At 47.2% G+C, this 15,748-nt stretch overlaps 31 non-coding genes across 31 annotated transcripts; 16 read left to right on the forward strand and 15 right to left on the reverse strand.

Moving 5' to 3' along the window:
• Positions 1-97: 97 nt before the first annotated feature.
• trnap-agg (transfer RNA proline (anticodon AGG)) lies at positions 98-169 on the reverse strand. The gene has a single exon. It is a non-coding gene; the product is annotated as a tRNA-Pro (tRNA).
• Positions 170-1,198: 1,029 nt separating this feature from the next.
• Positions 1,199-1,270, forward strand: trnap-ugg (transfer RNA proline (anticodon UGG)). Its single transcript has one exon. It is a non-coding gene; the product is annotated as a tRNA-Pro (tRNA).
• A 128-nt stretch (positions 1,271-1,398) lies between these two features.
• On the forward strand, positions 1,399-1,470 carry trnad-guc (transfer RNA aspartic acid (anticodon GUC)). The gene has a single exon. It is a non-coding gene; the product is annotated as a tRNA-Asp (tRNA).
• Positions 1,471-1,545: 75 nt separating this feature from the next.
• Positions 1,546-1,616, reverse strand: trnag-gcc (transfer RNA glycine (anticodon GCC)). Its single transcript has one exon. It is a non-coding gene; the product is annotated as a tRNA-Gly (tRNA).
• A 465-nt stretch (positions 1,617-2,081) lies between these two features.
• Positions 2,082-2,153, reverse strand: trnap-agg (transfer RNA proline (anticodon AGG)). The gene has a single exon. It is a non-coding gene; the product is annotated as a tRNA-Pro (tRNA).
• A 1,029-nt stretch (positions 2,154-3,182) lies between these two features.
• Positions 3,183-3,254, forward strand: trnap-ugg (transfer RNA proline (anticodon UGG)). The gene has a single exon. It is a non-coding gene; the product is annotated as a tRNA-Pro (tRNA).
• A 128-nt stretch (positions 3,255-3,382) lies between these two features.
• trnad-guc (transfer RNA aspartic acid (anticodon GUC)) lies at positions 3,383-3,454 on the forward strand. Its single transcript has one exon. It is a non-coding gene; the product is annotated as a tRNA-Asp (tRNA).
• A 75-nt stretch (positions 3,455-3,529) lies between these two features.
• On the reverse strand, positions 3,530-3,600 carry trnag-gcc (transfer RNA glycine (anticodon GCC)). Its single transcript has one exon. It is a non-coding gene; the product is annotated as a tRNA-Gly (tRNA).
• Positions 3,601-4,064: 464 nt separating this feature from the next.
• trnap-agg (transfer RNA proline (anticodon AGG)) lies at positions 4,065-4,136 on the reverse strand. Its single transcript has one exon. It is a non-coding gene; the product is annotated as a tRNA-Pro (tRNA).
• Positions 4,137-5,162: 1,026 nt separating this feature from the next.
• On the forward strand, positions 5,163-5,234 carry trnap-ugg (transfer RNA proline (anticodon UGG)). Its single transcript has one exon. It is a non-coding gene; the product is annotated as a tRNA-Pro (tRNA).
• Positions 5,235-5,362: 128 nt separating this feature from the next.
• trnad-guc (transfer RNA aspartic acid (anticodon GUC)) lies at positions 5,363-5,434 on the forward strand. Its single transcript has one exon. It is a non-coding gene; the product is annotated as a tRNA-Asp (tRNA).
• Positions 5,435-5,509: 75 nt separating this feature from the next.
• trnag-gcc (transfer RNA glycine (anticodon GCC)) lies at positions 5,510-5,580 on the reverse strand. The gene has a single exon. It is a non-coding gene; the product is annotated as a tRNA-Gly (tRNA).
• A 453-nt stretch (positions 5,581-6,033) lies between these two features.
• trnap-agg (transfer RNA proline (anticodon AGG)) lies at positions 6,034-6,105 on the reverse strand. Its single transcript has one exon. It is a non-coding gene; the product is annotated as a tRNA-Pro (tRNA).
• Positions 6,106-7,147: 1,042 nt separating this feature from the next.
• On the forward strand, positions 7,148-7,219 carry trnap-ugg (transfer RNA proline (anticodon UGG)). The gene has a single exon. It is a non-coding gene; the product is annotated as a tRNA-Pro (tRNA).
• A 128-nt stretch (positions 7,220-7,347) lies between these two features.
• trnad-guc (transfer RNA aspartic acid (anticodon GUC)) lies at positions 7,348-7,419 on the forward strand. Its single transcript has one exon. It is a non-coding gene; the product is annotated as a tRNA-Asp (tRNA).
• Positions 7,420-7,494: 75 nt separating this feature from the next.
• trnag-gcc (transfer RNA glycine (anticodon GCC)) lies at positions 7,495-7,565 on the reverse strand. Its single transcript has one exon. It is a non-coding gene; the product is annotated as a tRNA-Gly (tRNA).
• A 453-nt stretch (positions 7,566-8,018) lies between these two features.
• On the reverse strand, positions 8,019-8,090 carry trnap-agg (transfer RNA proline (anticodon AGG)). Its single transcript has one exon. It is a non-coding gene; the product is annotated as a tRNA-Pro (tRNA).
• Positions 8,091-9,125: 1,035 nt separating this feature from the next.
• On the forward strand, positions 9,126-9,197 carry trnap-ugg (transfer RNA proline (anticodon UGG)). The gene has a single exon. It is a non-coding gene; the product is annotated as a tRNA-Pro (tRNA).
• Positions 9,198-9,326: 129 nt separating this feature from the next.
• trnad-guc (transfer RNA aspartic acid (anticodon GUC)) lies at positions 9,327-9,398 on the forward strand. The gene has a single exon. It is a non-coding gene; the product is annotated as a tRNA-Asp (tRNA).
• Positions 9,399-9,473: 75 nt separating this feature from the next.
• trnag-gcc (transfer RNA glycine (anticodon GCC)) lies at positions 9,474-9,544 on the reverse strand. Its single transcript has one exon. It is a non-coding gene; the product is annotated as a tRNA-Gly (tRNA).
• Positions 9,545-9,997: 453 nt separating this feature from the next.
• trnap-agg (transfer RNA proline (anticodon AGG)) lies at positions 9,998-10,069 on the reverse strand. Its single transcript has one exon. It is a non-coding gene; the product is annotated as a tRNA-Pro (tRNA).
• Positions 10,070-11,114: 1,045 nt separating this feature from the next.
• On the forward strand, positions 11,115-11,186 carry trnap-ugg (transfer RNA proline (anticodon UGG)). Its single transcript has one exon. It is a non-coding gene; the product is annotated as a tRNA-Pro (tRNA).
• Positions 11,187-11,315: 129 nt separating this feature from the next.
• On the forward strand, positions 11,316-11,387 carry trnad-guc (transfer RNA aspartic acid (anticodon GUC)). The gene has a single exon. It is a non-coding gene; the product is annotated as a tRNA-Asp (tRNA).
• Positions 11,388-11,461: 74 nt separating this feature from the next.
• On the reverse strand, positions 11,462-11,532 carry trnag-gcc (transfer RNA glycine (anticodon GCC)). Its single transcript has one exon. It is a non-coding gene; the product is annotated as a tRNA-Gly (tRNA).
• Positions 11,533-11,986: 454 nt separating this feature from the next.
• Positions 11,987-12,058, reverse strand: trnap-agg (transfer RNA proline (anticodon AGG)). Its single transcript has one exon. It is a non-coding gene; the product is annotated as a tRNA-Pro (tRNA).
• Positions 12,059-13,100: 1,042 nt separating this feature from the next.
• Positions 13,101-13,172, forward strand: trnap-ugg (transfer RNA proline (anticodon UGG)). Its single transcript has one exon. It is a non-coding gene; the product is annotated as a tRNA-Pro (tRNA).
• A 127-nt stretch (positions 13,173-13,299) lies between these two features.
• On the forward strand, positions 13,300-13,371 carry trnad-guc (transfer RNA aspartic acid (anticodon GUC)). Its single transcript has one exon. It is a non-coding gene; the product is annotated as a tRNA-Asp (tRNA).
• Positions 13,372-13,446: 75 nt separating this feature from the next.
• Positions 13,447-13,517, reverse strand: trnag-gcc (transfer RNA glycine (anticodon GCC)). The gene has a single exon. It is a non-coding gene; the product is annotated as a tRNA-Gly (tRNA).
• Positions 13,518-15,079: 1,562 nt separating this feature from the next.
• On the forward strand, positions 15,080-15,151 carry trnap-ugg (transfer RNA proline (anticodon UGG)). The gene has a single exon. It is a non-coding gene; the product is annotated as a tRNA-Pro (tRNA).
• A 127-nt stretch (positions 15,152-15,278) lies between these two features.
• Positions 15,279-15,350, forward strand: trnad-guc (transfer RNA aspartic acid (anticodon GUC)). The gene has a single exon. It is a non-coding gene; the product is annotated as a tRNA-Asp (tRNA).
• A 75-nt stretch (positions 15,351-15,425) lies between these two features.
• trnag-gcc (transfer RNA glycine (anticodon GCC)) lies at positions 15,426-15,496 on the reverse strand. Its single transcript has one exon. It is a non-coding gene; the product is annotated as a tRNA-Gly (tRNA).
• Positions 15,497-15,748: the final 252 nt, after the last annotated feature.

The following is a 15,748-nucleotide window of genomic DNA, read 5'->3' on the forward strand; positions in this document are numbered from 1 at the left end:
GCCCTTGGTCGCTGTGATATTGTTGTTCATGGAATTTGAGCGTGCGTATCGGCAATGCATAGTAATTGGAAAAGTGTAATACAAAAGAATTAAAAACGGGCTCGTCCGGGATTTGAACCCGGGACCTCTCGCACCCTAAGCGAGAATCATACCCCTAGACCAACGAGCCAGCGCCTGCCACTGTTGTGGTCCCCCGAGTTTCCAAAGAAGTGCAGACCTAGCTGTTCTGTTAGATGGGAGACGTTTTTCTATTGGGTGTACCTGTCGAGACCACTGTAATTTTGCCGTGTCTCCGAGCTGTGTGCTGTTGCCTGTTTGGGCCGTCTGACTTCTTTAACTGGCGGCTAGCATTTCTATGTTCATCGAGAAGCGGTCGCTATAAATGAGGAAAGTAGTTTAGGTGGGATTTCGTTTTGATATGTTTGGAATGGATCAGTTAGTCAGCATGTACTTCAAAAAATAAATAGAAAAAAAAGGAGGCTGGGTTTCGTTGTTTTGCAAAGGATGCACTGCAACATCCGCTCACAGGAGCAGTCCCACTACTGGTGCGACACGGGGGTTTTGACCTGCTCCGTTCCCGACCTGGGCCGGTTCACCCCTCCTTAGACGACCTGGCATTCACGAGCTCCCCCAGAAATGCCATGTCGATGCCGTGCTAAGTGCGGACTCCCGATCGGCACAGCCAGTTGCAGCACAGAGCTCCCGTGCTCAAGCGATCCGCCAGCCTCAACCTGCCCCTGTAGCTGGCATTACAGACACACGCCACGGCGCCCGGCGTGAGCGAGAGCGGCTAGAAGGCAATTCAAATCCCCTTGTCTGAAATGAGAGCGAGAGTACTCGTGCAGTTCTCCACTGACGTGGCAGCTTTTAATGCCGATTGCATTAAAAGCATTGCCGGGTCCTGCTGTAGCGGTAAAACACTGTGACCAGATGAATGAATTGAAAAAGTGTTACGTGAAACACATGTGAATCCTAGTTTTCGTGCTGCGAATTTAAAAAAAAAAAAAAAAAAAAAAAAGCAGCACTATAAGAATGCCAAAAAATAAAGAAGGTTGCGTTGGCGAGTATTAAGCCCCCCCTCCTCTGAGGTGCCAGCAGCATTCCGCACCGGCAGACGGAACGGGACTCTGGTCATGCTGCACTTATTTTGCTGCCAGAGACTGAATCACGCGTCGGCCGCCGGATAAAACCGAAAGCTGGCTCGTTGGTCTAGGGGTATGATTCTCGCTTTGGGTGCGAGAGGTCCCGGGTTCAAATCCCGGACGAGCCCGTTTTTTTTTTTTTAATTGTTTTGTACTATACTGTTTTCGATCCGTAAACCATTAAGCTCAGCAGGCAGTTTTGACTTAGACGCTTTGCAACTAAATGCGTTGCCATAGTGGCAGGGAGCGTGTGCCTTCCTCGTTAGTATAGTGGTCAGTATCCCCGCCTGTCACGCGGGAGACCGGGGTTCAATTCCCCGACGGGGAGATTTTTTTTTTTTTTTTACTGATTGAAGGCAGGTGCGTGTGGCTGTAATTGTATACATAAAGTAAAAAAGAAGGTTGCATTGGCCGGGAATCGAACCCGGGCCTCCCGCGTGGCAGGCGAGAATTCTACCACTGAACCACCAATGCTTGCTTGACGTTTGCTTGAGGTTTGCTTGAGGTTTGCTTGAGGTAGGTAATGTATTAGCAGCATCTAGTGCAGTGTGAAAAGATGAATTAACCCGTTCTAGTGCTAGATTGTACATGTACACAAACAATTGTACCTACAAAATGCCCATCTGTTACACTAGTTTTGTGGTTGTTTTAAACTACATACCAAAAAAAAAAAAAAAAAAACAAGCACATGCGTTACCAAAATAAACAGTGCTGTATAAACTACAGAAACTCGATGCTGAATGGTTTTATAGTCTGTTACGTCAGAATTGTGTTTAATGCATAAGCAGTTGCTTTGCAGACTCAACAAAGACTGCAGTCCTCGTTTAACCATTGTGCAATCAGCCCTTGGTCGCTGTGATATTGTTGTTCATGGAATTTGAGCGTGCGTATCGGCAATGCATAGTAATTGGAAAAGTGTAATACAAAAGAATTAAAAACGGGCTCGTCCGGGATTTGAACCCGGGACCTCTCGCACCCTAAGCGAGAATCATACCCCTAGACCAACGAGCCAGCGCCTGCCACTGTTGTGGTCCCCCGAGTTTCCAAAGAAGTGCAGACCTAGCTGTTCTGTTAGATGGGAGACGTTTTTCTATTGGGTGTACCTGTCGAGACCACTGTAATTTTGCCGTGTCTCCGAGCTGTGTGCTGTTGCCTGTTTGGGCCGTCTGACTTCTTTAACTGGCGGCTAGCATTTCTATGTTCATCGAGAAGCGGTCGCTATAAATGAGGAAAGTAGTTTAGGTGGGATTTCGTTTTGATATGTTTGGAATGGATCAGTTAGTCAGCATGTACTTCAAAAAATAAATAGAAAAAAAAGGAGGCTGGGTTTCGTTGTTTTGCAAAGGATGCACTGCAACATCCGCTCACAGGAGCAGTCCCACTACTGGTGCGACACGGGGGTTTTGACCTGCTCCGTTCCCGACCTGGGCCGGTTCACCCCTCCTTAGACGACCTGGCATTCACGAGCTCCCCCAGAAATGCCATGTCGATGCCGTGCTAAGTGCGGACTCCCGATCGGCACAGCCAGTTGCAGCACAGAGCTCCCGTGCTCAAGCGATCCGCCAGCCTCAACCTGCCCCTGTAGCTGGCATTACAGACACACGCCACGGCGCCCGGCGTGAGCGAGAGCGGCTAGAAGGCAATTCAAATCCCCTTGTCTGAAATGAGAGCGAGAGTACTCGTGCAGTTCTCCACTGACGTGGCAGCTTTTAATGCCGATTGCATTAAAAGCATTGCCGGGTCCTGCTGTAGCGGTAAAACACTGTGACCAGATGAATGAATTGAAAAAGTGTTACGTGAAACACATGTGAATCCTAGTTTTCGTGCTGCGAATTTAAAAAAAAAAAAAAAAAAAAAAAAGCAGCACTATAAGAATGCCAAAAAATAAAGAAGGTTGCGTTGGCGAGTATTAAGCCCCCCCTCCTCTGAGGTGCCAGCAGCATTCCGCACCGGCAGACGGAACGGGACTCTGGTCATGCTGCACTTATTTTGCTGCCAGAGACTGAATCACGCGTCGGCCGCCGGATAAAACCGAAAGCTGGCTCGTTGGTCTAGGGGTATGATTCTCGCTTTGGGTGCGAGAGGTCCCGGGTTCAAATCCCGGACGAGCCCGTTTTTTTTTTTTTAATTGTTTTGTACTATACTGTTTTCGATCCGTAAACCATTAAGCTCAGCAGGCAGTTTTGACTTAGACGCTTTGCAACTAAATGCGTTGCCATAGTGGCAGGGAGCGTGTGCCTTCCTCGTTAGTATAGTGGTCAGTATCCCCGCCTGTCACGCGGGAGACCGGGGTTCAATTCCCCGACGGGGAGATTTTTTTTTTTTTTTTACTGATTGAAGGCAGGTGCGTGTGGCTGTAATTGTATACATAAAGTAAAAAAGAAGGTTGCATTGGCCGGGAATCGAACCCGGGCCTCCCGCGTGGCAGGCGAGAATTCTACCACTGAACCACCAATGCTTGCTTGACGTTTGCTTGAGGTTTGCTTGAGGTTTGCTTGAGGTAGGTAATGTATTAGCAGCATCTAGTGCAGTGTGAAAAGATGAATTAACCCGTTCTAGTGCTAGATTGTACATGTACACAAACAATTGTACCTACAAAATGCCCATCTGTTACACTAGTTTTGTGGTTGTTTTAAACTACATACCAAAAAAAAAAAAAAAAAACAAGCACATGCGTTACCAAAATAAACAGTGCTGTATAAACTACAGAAACTCGATGCTGAATGGTTTTATAGTCTGTTACGTCAGAATTGTGTTTAATGCATAAGCAGTTGCTTTGCAGACTCAACAAAGACTGCAGTCCTCGTTTAACCATTGTGCAATCAGCCCTTGGTCGCTGTGATATTGTTGTTCATGGAATTTGAGCGTGCGTATCGGCAATGCATAGTAATTGGAAAAGTGTAATACAAAAGAATTAAAAACGGGCTCGTCCGGGATTTGAACCCGGGACCTCTCGCACCCTAAGCGAGAATCATACCCCTAGACCAACGAGCCAGCGCCTGCCACTGTTGTGGTCCCCCGAGTTTCCAAAGAAGTGCAGACCTAGCTGTTCTGTTAGATGGGAGACGTTTTTCTATTGGGTGTACCTGTCGAGACCACTGTAATTTTGCCGTGTCTCCGAGCTGTGTGCTGTTGCCTGTTTGGGCCGTCTGACTTCTTTAACTGGCGGCTAGCATTTCTATGTTCATCGAGAAGCGGTCGCTATAAATGAGGAAAGTAGTTTAGGTGGGATTTCGTTTTGATATGTTTGGAATGGATCAGTTAGTCAGCATGTACTTCAAAAAATAAATAGAAAAAAAAGGAGGCTGGGTTTCGTTGTTTTGCAAATGATGCACTGCAACATCCGCTCACAGGAGCAGTCCCACTACTGGTGCGACACGGGGGTTTTGACCTGCTCCGTTCCCGACCTGGGCCGGTTCACCCCTCCTTAGACGACCTGGCATTCACGAGCTCCCCCAGAAATGCCATGTCGATGCCGTGCTAAGTGCGGACTCCCGATCGGCACAGCCAGTTGCAGCACAGAGCTCCCGTGCTCAAGCGATCCGCCAGCCTCAACCTGCCCCTGTAGCTGGCATTACAGACACACGCCACGGCGCCCGGCGTGAGCGAGAGCGGCTAGAAGGCAATTCAAATCCCCTTGTCTGAAATGAGAGCGAGAGTACTCGTGCAGTTCTCCACTGACGTGGCAGCTTTTAATGCCGATTGCATTAAAAGCATTGCCGGGTCCTGCTGTAGCGGTAAAACACTGTGACCAGATGAATGAATTGAAAAAGTGTTACGTGAAACACATGTGAATCCTAGTTTTCGTGCTGCGAATTTTAAAAAAAAAAAAAAAAAAAAGCAGCACTATAAGAATGCCAAAAAATAAAGAAGGTTGCGTTGGCGAGTATTAAGCCCCCCCTCCTCTGAGGTGCCAGCAGCATTCCGCACCGGCAGACGGAACGGGACTCTGGTCATGCTGCACTTATTTTGCTGCCAGAGACTGAATCACGCGTCGGCCGCCGGATAAAACCGAAAGCTGGCTCGTTGGTCTAGGGGTATGATTCTCTCTTTGGGTGCGAGAGGTCCCGGGTTCAAATCCCGGACGAGCCCGTTTTTTTTTTTTTAATTGTTTTGTACTATACTGTTTTCGATCCGTAAACCATTAAGCTCAGCAGGCAGTTTTGACTTAGACGCTTTGCAACTAAATGCGTTGCCATAGTGGCAGGGAGCGTGTGCCTTCCTCGTTAGTATAGTGGTCAGTATCCCCGCCTGTCACGCGGGAGACCGGGGTTCAATTCCCCGACGGGGAGATTTTTTTTTTTTTTTTACTGATTGAAGGCAGGTGCGTGTGGCTGTAATTGTATACATAAAGTAAAAAAGAAGGTTGCATTGGCCGGGAATCGAACCCGGGCCTCCCGCGTGGCAGGCGAGAATTCTACCACTGAACCACCAATGCTTGCTTGACGTTTGCTTGAGGTTTGCTTGAGGTAGGTAATGTATTAGCAGCATCTAGTGCAGTGTGAAAAGATGAATTAACCCGTTCTAGTGCTAGATTGTACATGTACACAAACAATTGTACCTACAAAATGCCCATCTGTTACACTAGTTTTGTGGTTGTTTTAAACTACATACCAAAAAAAAAAAAAAAAAACAAGCACATGCGTTACCAAAATAAACAGTGCTGTATAAACTACAGAAACTCGATGCTGAATGGTTTTATAGTCTGTTACGTCAGAATTGTGTTTAATGCATAAGCAGTTGCTTTGCAGACTCAACAAAGACTGCAGTCCTCGTTTAACCATTGTGCAATCAGACCTTGGTCGCTGTGATATTGTTGTTCATGGAATTTGAGCGTGCGTATCGGCAATGCATAGTAATTGGAAAAGTGTAATACAAAAGAATTAAAAACGGGCTCGTCCGGGATTTGAACCCGGGACCTCTCGCACCCTAAGCGAGAATCATACCCCTAGACCAACGAGCCAGCGCCTGCCACTGTTGTGGTCCCCCGAGTTTCCAAAGAAGTGCAGACCTAGCTGTTCTGTTAGATGGGAGACGTTTTTCTATTGGGTGTACCTGTCGAGACCACTGTAATTTTGCCGTGTCTCCGAGCTGTGTGCTGTTGCCTGTTTGGGCCGTCTGACTTCTTTAACTGGCGGCTAGCATTTCTATGTTCATCGAGAAGCGGTCGCTATAAATGAGGAAAGTAGTTTAGGTGGGATTTCGTTTTGATATGTTTGGAATGGATCAGTTAGTCAGCATGTACTTCAAAAAATAAATAGAAAAAAAAGGAGGCTGGGTTTCGTTGTTTTGCAAAGGATGCACTGCAACATCCGCTCACAGGAGCAGTCCCACTACTGGTGCGACACGGGGGTTTTGACCTGCTCCGTTCCCGACCTGGGCCGGTTCACCCCTCCTTAGACGACCTGGCATTCACGAGCTCCCCCAGAAATGCCATGTCGATGCCGTGCTAAGTGCGGACTCCCGATCGGCACAGCCAGTTGCAGCACAGAGCTCCCGTGCTCAAGCGATCCGCCAGCCTCAACCTGCCCCTGTAGCTGGCATTACAGACACACGCCACGGCGCCCGGCGTGAGCGAGAGCGGCTAGAAGGCAATTCAAATCCCCTTGTCTGAAATGAGAGCGAGAGTACTCGTGCAGTTCTCCACTGACGTGGCAGCTTTTAATGCCGATTGCATTAAAAGCATTGCCGGGTCCTGCTGTAGCGGTAAAACACTGTGACCAGATGAATGAATTGAAAAAGTGTTACGTGAAACACATGTGAATCCTAGTTTTCGTGCTGCGAATTTAAAAAAAAAAAAAAAAAAAAAAAAAAAAAAAAAAAAAGCAGCACTATAAGAATGCCAAAAAATAAAGAAGGTTGCGTTGGCGAGTATTAAGCCCCCCCTCCTCTGAGGTGCCAGCAGCATTCCGCACCGGCAGACGGAACGGGACTCTGGTCATGCTGCACTTATTTTGCTGCCAGAGACTGAATCACGCGTCGGCCGCCGGATAAAACCGAAAGCTGGCTCGTTGGTCTAGGGGTATGATTCTCGCTTTGGGTGCGAGAGGTCCCGGGTTCAAATCCCGGACGAGCCCGTTTTTTTTTTTTTAATTGTTTTGTACTATACTGTTTTCGATCCGTAAACCATTAAGCTCAGCAGGCAGTTTTGACTTAGACGCTTTGCAACTAAATGCGTTGCCATAGTGGCAGGGAGCGTGTGCCTTCCTCGTTAGTATAGTGGTCAGTATCCCCGCCTGTCACGCGGGAGACCGGGGTTCAATTCCCCGACGGGGAGATTTTTTTTTTTTTTTTACTGATTGAAGGCAGGTGCGTGTGGCTGTAATTGTATACATAAAGTAAAAAAGAAGGTTGCATTGGCCGGGAATCGAACCCGGGCCTCCCGCGTGGCAGGCGAGAATTCTACCACTGAACCACCAATGCTTGCTTGACGTTTGCTTGAGGTTTGCTTGAGGTAGGTAATGTATTAGCAGCATCTAGTGCAGTGTGAAAAGATGAATTAACCCGTTCTAGTGCTAGATTGTACATGTACATAAACAATTGTACCTACAAAATGCCCATCTGTTACACTAGTTTTGTGGTTGTTTTAAACTACATACCAAAAAAAAAAAAAAAAAACAAGCACATGCGTTACCAAAATAAACAGTGCTGTATAAACTACAGAAACTCGATGCTGAATGGTTTTATAGTCTGTTACGTCAGAATTGTGTTTAATGCATAAGCAGTTGCTTTGCAGACTCAACAAAGACTGCAGTCCTCGTTTAACCATTGTGCAATCAGCCCTTGGTCGCTGTGATATTGTTGTTCATGGAATTTGAGCGTGCGTATCGGCAATGCATAGTAATTGGAAAAGTGTAATACAAAAGAATTAAAAACGGGCTCGTCCGGGATTTGAACCCGGGACCTCTCGCACCCTAAGCGAGAATCATACCCCTAGACCAACGAGCCAGCGCCTGCCACTGTTGTGGTCCCCCGAGTTTCCAAAGAAGTGCAGACCTAGCTGTTCTGTTAGATGGGAGACGTTTTTCTATTGGGTGTACCTGTCGAGACCACTGTAATTTTGCCGTGTCTCCGAGCTGTGTGCTGTTGCCTGTTTGGGCCGTCTGACTTCTTTAACTGGCGGCTAGCATTTCTATGTTCATCGAGAAGCGGTCGCTATAAATGAGGAAAGTAGTTTAGGTGGGATTTCGTTTTGATATGTTTGGAATGGATCAGTTAGTCAGCATGTACTTCAAAAAATAAATAGAAAAAAAAGGAGGCTGGGTTTCGTTGTTTTGCAAAGGATGCACTGCAACATCCGCTCACAGGAGCAGTCCCACTACTGGTGCGACACGGGGGTTTTGACCTGCTCCGTTCCCGACCTGGGCCGGTTCACCCCTCCTTAGACGACCTGGCATTCACGAGCTCCCCCAGAAATGCCATGTCGATGCCGTGCTAAGTGCGGACTCCCGATCGGCACAGCCAGTTGCAGCACAGAGCTCCCGTGCTCAAGCGATCCGCCAGCCTCAACCTGCCCCTGTAGCTGGCATTACAGACACACGCCACGGCGCCCGGCGTGAGCGAGAGCGGCTAGAAGGCAATTCAAATCCCCTTGTCTGAAATGAGAGCGAGAGTACTCGTGCAGTTCTCCACTGACGTGGCAGCTTTTAATGCCGATTGCATTAAAAGCATTGCCGGGTCCTGCTGTAGCGGTAAAACACTGTGACCAGATGAATGAATTGAAAAAGTGTTACGTGAAACACATGTGAATCCTAGTTTTCGTGCTGCGAATTTAAAAAAAAAAAAAAAAAAAAAAAAAAAAAAGCAGCACTATAAGAATGCCAAAAAATAAAGAAGGTTGCGTTGGCGAGTATTAAGCCCCCCCTCCTCTGAGGTGCCAGCAGCATTCCGCACCGGCAGACGGAACGGGACTCTGGTCATGCTGCACTTATTTTGCTGCCAGAGACTGAATCACGCGTCGGCCGCCGGATAAAACCGAAAGCTGGCTCGTTGGTCTAGGGGTATGATTCTCGCTTTGGGTGCGAGAGGTCCCGGGTTCAAATCGCGGACGAGCCCGTTTTTTTTTTTTTTAATTGTTTTGTACTATACTGTTTTCGATCCGTAAACCATTAAGCTCAGCAGGCAGTTTTGACTTAGACGCTTTGCAACTAAATGCGTTGCCATAGTGGCAGGGAGCGTGTGCCTTCCTCGTTAGTATAGTGGTCAGTATCCCCGCCTGTCACGCGGGAGACCGGGGTTCAATTCCCCGACGGGGAGATTTTTTTTTTTTTTTTACTGATTGAAGGCAGGTGCGTGTGGCTGTAATTGTATACATAAAGTAAAAAAGAAGGTTGCATTGGCCGGGAATCGAACCCGGGCCTCCCGCGTGGCAGGCGAGAATTCTACCACTGAACCACCAATGCTTGCTTGACGTTTGCTTGAGGTTTGCTTGAGGTAGGTAATGTATTAGCAGCATCTAGTGCAGTGTGAAAAGATGAATTAACCCGTTCTAGTGCTAGATTGTACATGTACACAAACAATTGTACCTACAAAATGCCCATCTGTTACACTAGTTTTGTGGTTGTTTTAAACTACATACCAAAAAAAAAAAAAAAAAACAAGCACATGCGTTACCAAAATAAACAGTGCTGTATAAACTACAGAAACTCGATGCTGAATGGTTTTATAGTCTGTTACGTCAGAATTGTGTTTAATGCATAAGCAGTTGCTTTGCAGACTCAACAAAGACTGCAGTCCTCGTTTAACCATTGTGCAATCAGCCCTTGGTCGCTGTGATATTGTTGTTCATGGAATTTGAGCGTGCGTATCGGCAATGCATAGTAATTGGAAAAGTGTAATACAAAAGAATTAAAAACGGGCTCGTCCGGGATTTGAACCCGGGACCTCTCGCACCCTAAGCGAGAATCATACCCCTAGACCAACGAGCCAGCGCCTGCCACTGTTGTGGTCCCCCGAGTTTCCAAAGAAGTGCAGACCTAGCTGTTCTGTTAGATGGGAGACGTTTTTCTATTGGGTGTACCTGTCGAGACCACTGTAATTTTGCCGTGTCTCCGAGCTGTGTGCTGTTGCCTGTTTGGGCCGTCTGACTTCTTTAACTGGCGGCTAGCATTTCTATGTTCATCGAGAAGCGGTCGCTATAAATGAGGAAAGTAGTTTAGGTGGGATTTCGTTTTGATATGTTTGGAATGGATCAGTTAGTCAGCATGTACTTCAAAAAATAAATAGAAAAAAAAGGAGGCTGGGTTTCGTTGTTTTGCAAAGGATGCACTGCAACATCCGCTCACAGGAGCAGTCCCACTACTGGTGCGACACGGAGGTTTTGACCTGCTCCGTTCCCGACCTGGGCCGGTTCACCCCTCCTTAGACGACCTGGCATTCACGAGCTCCCCCAGAAATGCCATGTCGATGCCGTGCTAAGTGCGGACTCCCGATCGGCACAGCCAGTTGCAGCACAGAGCTCCCGTGCTCAAGCGATCCGCCAGCCTCAACCTGCCCCTGTAGCTGGCATTACAGACACACGCCACGGCGCCCGGCGTGAGCGAGAGCGGCTAGAAGGCAATTCAAATCCCCTTGTCTGAAATGAGAGCGAGAGTACTCGTGCAGTTCTCCACTGACGTGGCAGCTTTTAATGCCGATTGCATTAAAAGCATTGCCGGGTCCTGCTGTAGCGGTAAAACACTGTGACCAGATGAATGAATTGAAAAAGTGTTACGTGAAACACATGTGAATCCTAGTTTTCGTGCTGCGAATTTAAAAAAAAAAAAAAAAAAAAAAAAAAAAAAAAAAAAAAAAGCAGCACTATAAGAATGCCAAAAAATAAAGAAGGTTGCGTTGGCGAGTATTAAGCCCCCCCTCCTCTGAGGTGCCAGCAGCATTCCGCACCGGCAGACGGAACGGGACTCTGGTCATGCTGCACTTATTTTGCTGCCAGAGACTGAATCACGCGTCGGCCGCCGGATAAAACCGAAAGCTGGCTCGTTGGTCTAGGGGTATGATTCTCGCTTTGGGTGCGAGAGGTCCCGGGTTCAAATCCCGGACGAGCCCGTTTTTTTTTTTTTTAATTGTTTTGTACTATACTGTTTTCGATCCGTAAACCATTAAGCTCAGCAGGCAGTTTTGACTTAGACGCTTTGCAACTAAATGCGTTGCCATAGTGGCAGGGAGCGTGTGCCTTCCTCGATAGTATAGTGGTCAGTATCCCCGCCTGTCACGCGGGAGACCGGGGTTCAATTCCCCGACGGGGAGATTTTTTTTTTTTTTTACTGATTGAAGGCAGGTGCGTGTGGCTGTAATTGTATACATAAAGTAAAAAAGAAGGTTGCATTGGCCGGGAATCGAACCCGGGCCTCCCGCGTGGCAGGCGAGAATTCTACCACTGAACCACCAATGCTTGCTTGACGTTTGCTTGAGGTTTGCTTGAGGTAGGTAATGTATTAGCAGCATCTAGTGCAGTGTGAAAAGATGAATTAACCCGTTCTAGTGCTAGATTGTACATGTACACAAACAATTGTACCTACAAAATGCCCATCTGTTACACTAGTTTTGTGGTTGTTTTAAACTACATACCAAAAAAAAAAAAAAAAAACAAGCACATGCGTTACCAAAATAAACAGTGCTGTATAAACTACAGAAACTCGATGCTGAATGGTTTTATAGTCTGTTACGTCAGAATTGTGTTTAATGCATAAGCAGGTTGCTTTGCAGACTCAACAAAGACTGCAGTCCTCGTTTAACCATTGTGCAATCAGCCCTTGGTCGCTGTGATATTGTTGTTCATGGAATTTGAGCGTGCGTATCGGCAATGCATAGTAATTGGAAAAGTGTAATACAAAAGAATTAAAAACGGGCTCGTCCGGGATTTGAACCCGGGACCTCTCGCACCCTAAGCGAGAATCATACCCCTAGACCAACGAGCCAGCGCCTGCCACTGTTGTGGTCCCCCGAGTTTCCAAAGAAGTGCAGACCTAGCTGTTCTGTTAGATGGGAGACGTTTTTCTATTGGGTGTACCTGTCGAGACCACTGTAATTTTGCCGTGTCTCCGAGCTGTGTGCTGTTGCCTGTTTGGGCCGTCTGACTTCTTTAACTGGCGGCTAGCATTTCTATGTTCATCGAGAAGCGGTCGCTATAAATGAGGAAAGTAGTTTAGGTGGGATTTCGTTTTGATATGTTGGAATGGATCAGTTAGTCAGCATGTACTTCAAAAAATAAATAGAAAAAAAAGGAGGCTGGGTTTCGTTGTTTTGCAAAGGATGCACTGCAACATCCGCTCACAGGAGCAGTCCCACTACTGGTGCGACACGGGGTTTTGACCTGCTCCGTTCCCGACCTGGGCCGGTTCACCCCTCCTTAGACGACCTGGCATTCACGAGCTCCCCCAGAAATGCCATGTCGATGCCGTGCTAAGTGCGGACTCCCGATCGGCACAGCCAGTTGCAGCACAGAGCTCCCGTGCTCAAGCGATCCGCCAGCCTCAACCTGCCCCTGTAGCTGGCATTACAGACACACGCCACGGCGCCCGGCGTGAGCGAGAGCGGCTAGAAGGCAATTCAAATCCCCTTGTCTGAAATGAGAGCGAGAGTACTCGTGCAGTTCTCCACTGACGTGGCAGCTTTTAATGCCGATTGCATTAAAAGCATTGCCGGGTCCTGCTGTAGCGGTAAAACACTGTGACCAGATGAATGAATTGAAAAAGTGTTACGTGAAACACATGTGAATCCTAGTTTTCGTGCTGCGAATTTAAAAAAAAAAAAAAAAAAAAAAAAAAAAAAAAAAAAAAAAGCAGCACTATAAGAATGCCAAAAAATAAAGAAGGTTGCGTTGGCGAGTATTAAGCCCCCCTCCTCTGAGGTGCCAGCAGCATTCCGCACCGGCAGACGGAACGGGACTCTGGTCATGCTGCACTTATTTTGCTGCCAGAGACTGAATCACGCGTCGGCCGCCGGATAAAACCGAAAGCTGGCTCGTTGGTCTAGGGGTATGATTCTCGCTTTGGGTGCGAGAGGTCCCGGGTTCAAATCCCGGACGAGCCCGTTTTTTTTTTTTAATTGTTTTGTACTATACTGTTTTCGATCCGTAAACCATTAAGCTCAGCAGGCAGTTTTGACTTAGACGCTTTGCAACTAAATGCGTTGCCATAGTGGCAGGGAGCGTGTGCCTTCCTCGTTAGTATAGTGGTCAGTATCCCCGCCTGTCACGCGGGAGACCGGGGTTCAATTCCCCGACGGGGAGATTTTTTTTTTTTTTTTACTGATTGAAGGCAGGTGCGTGTGGCTGTAATTGTATACATAAAGTAAAAAAGAAGGTTGCATTGGCCGGGAATCGAACCCGGGCCTCCCGCGTGGCAGGCGAGAATTCTACCACTGAACCACCAATGCTTGCTTGACGTTTGCTTGAGGTTTGCTTGAGGTAGGTAATGTATTAGCAGCATCTAGTGCAGTGTGAAAAGATGAATTAACCCGTTCTAGTGCTAGATTGTACATGTACACAAACAATTGTACCTACAAAATGCCCATCTGTTACACTAGTTTTGTGGTTGTTTTAAACTACATACCAAAAAAAAAAAAAAAAAACAAGCACATGCGTTACCAAAATAAACAGTGCTGTATAAACTACAGAAACTCGATGCTGAATGGTTTTATAGTCTGTTACGTCAGAATTGTGTTTAATGCATAAGCAGTTGCTTTGCAGACTCAACAAAGACTGCAGTCCTCGTTTAACCATTGTGCAATCAGCCCTTGGTCGCTGTGATATTGTTGTTCATGGAATTTGAGCGTGCGTATCGGCAATGCATAGTAATTGGAAAAGTGTAATACAAAAGAATTAAAAACGGGCTCGTCCGGGATTTGAACCCGGGACCTCTCGCACCTAAGCGAGAATCATACCCCTAGACCAACGAGCCAGCGCCTGCCACTGTTGTGGTCCCCCGAGTTTCCAAAGAAGTGCAGACCTAGCTGTTCTGTTAGATGGGAGACGTTTTTCTATTGGGTGTACCTGTCGAGACCACTGTAATTTTGCCGTGTCTCCGAGCTGTGTGCTGTTGCCTGTTTGGGCCGTCTGACTTCTTTAACTGGCGGCTAGCATTTCTATGTTCATCGAGAAGCGGTCGCTATAAATGAGGAAAGTAGTTTAGGTGGGATTTCGTTTTGATATGTTTGGAATGGATCAGTTAGTCAGCATGTACTTCAAAAAATAAATAGAAAAAAAAGGAGGCTGGGTTTCGTTGTTTTGCAAAGGATGCACTGCAACATCCGCTCACAGGAGCAGTCCCACTACTGGTGCGACACGGGGGTTTTGACCTGCTCCGTTCCCGACCTGGGCCGGTTCACCCCTCCTTAGACGACCTGGCATTCACGAGCTCCCCCAGAAATGCCATGTCGATGCCGTGCTAAGTGCGGACTCCCGATCGGCACAGCCAGTTGCAGCACAGAGCTCCCGTGCTCAAGCGATCCGCCAGCCTCAACCTGCCCCTGTAGCTGGCATTACAGACACACGCCACGGCGCCCGGCGTGAGCGAGAGCGGCTAGAAGGCAATTCAAATCCCCTTGTCTGAAATGAGAGCGAGAGTACTCGTGCAGTTCTCCACTGACGTGGCAGCTTTTAATGCCGATTGCATTAAAAGCATTGCCGGGTCCTGCTGTAGCGGTAAAACACTGTGACCAGATGAATGAATTGAAAAAGTGTTACGTGAAACACATGTGAATCCTAGTTTTCGTGCTGCGAATTTAAAAAAAAAAAAAAAAAAAAAAAAAAAAAAAAAGCAGCACTATAAGAATGCCAAAAAATAAAGAAGGTTGCGTTGGCGAGTATTAAGCCCCCCCTCCTCTGAGGTGCCAGCAGCATTCCGCACCGGCAGACGGAACGGGACTCTGGTCATGCTGCACTTATTTTGCTGCCAGAGACTGAATCACGCGTCGGCCGCCGGATAAAACCGAAAGCTGGCTCGTTGGTCTAGGGGTATGATTCTCGCTTTGGGTGCGAGAGGTCCCGGGTTCAAATCCCGGACGAGCCCGTTTTTTTTTTTTAATTGTTTTGTACTATACTGTTTTCGATCCGTAAACCATTAAGCTCAGCAGGCAGTTTTGACTTAGACGCTTTGCAACTAAATGCGTTGCCATAGTGGCAGGGAGCGTGTGCCTTCCTCGTTAGTATAGTGGTCAGTATCCCCGCCTGTCACGCGGGAGACCGGGGTTCAATTCCCCGACGGGGAGATTTTTTTTTTTTTTTTACTGATTGAAGGCAGGTGCGTGTGGCTGTAATTGTATACATAAAGTAAAAAAGAAGGTTGCATTGGCCGGGAATCGAACCCGGGCCTCCCGCGTGGCAGGCGAGAATTCTACCACTGAACCACCAATGCTTGCTTGACGTTTGCTTGAGGTTTGCTTGAGGTAGGTAATGTATTAGCAGCATCTAGTGCAGTGTGAAAAGATGAATTAACCCGTTCTAGTGCTAGATTGTACATGTACACAAACAATTGTACCTACAAAATGCCCATCTGTTACACTAGTTTTGTGGTTGTTTTAAACTACATACCAAAAAAAAAAAAAAAAAACAAGCACATGCGTTACCAAAATAAACAGTGCTGTATAAACTACAGAAACTCGATGCT

The sequence above is a fragment of the Acipenser ruthenus genome, chromosome 55 (genome assembly GCF_902713425.1).
Source record: "Acipenser ruthenus chromosome 55, fAciRut3.2 maternal haplotype, whole genome shotgun sequence".
NCBI classification, from domain to species: domain Eukaryota; kingdom Metazoa; phylum Chordata; class Actinopteri; order Acipenseriformes; family Acipenseridae; genus Acipenser; species Acipenser ruthenus.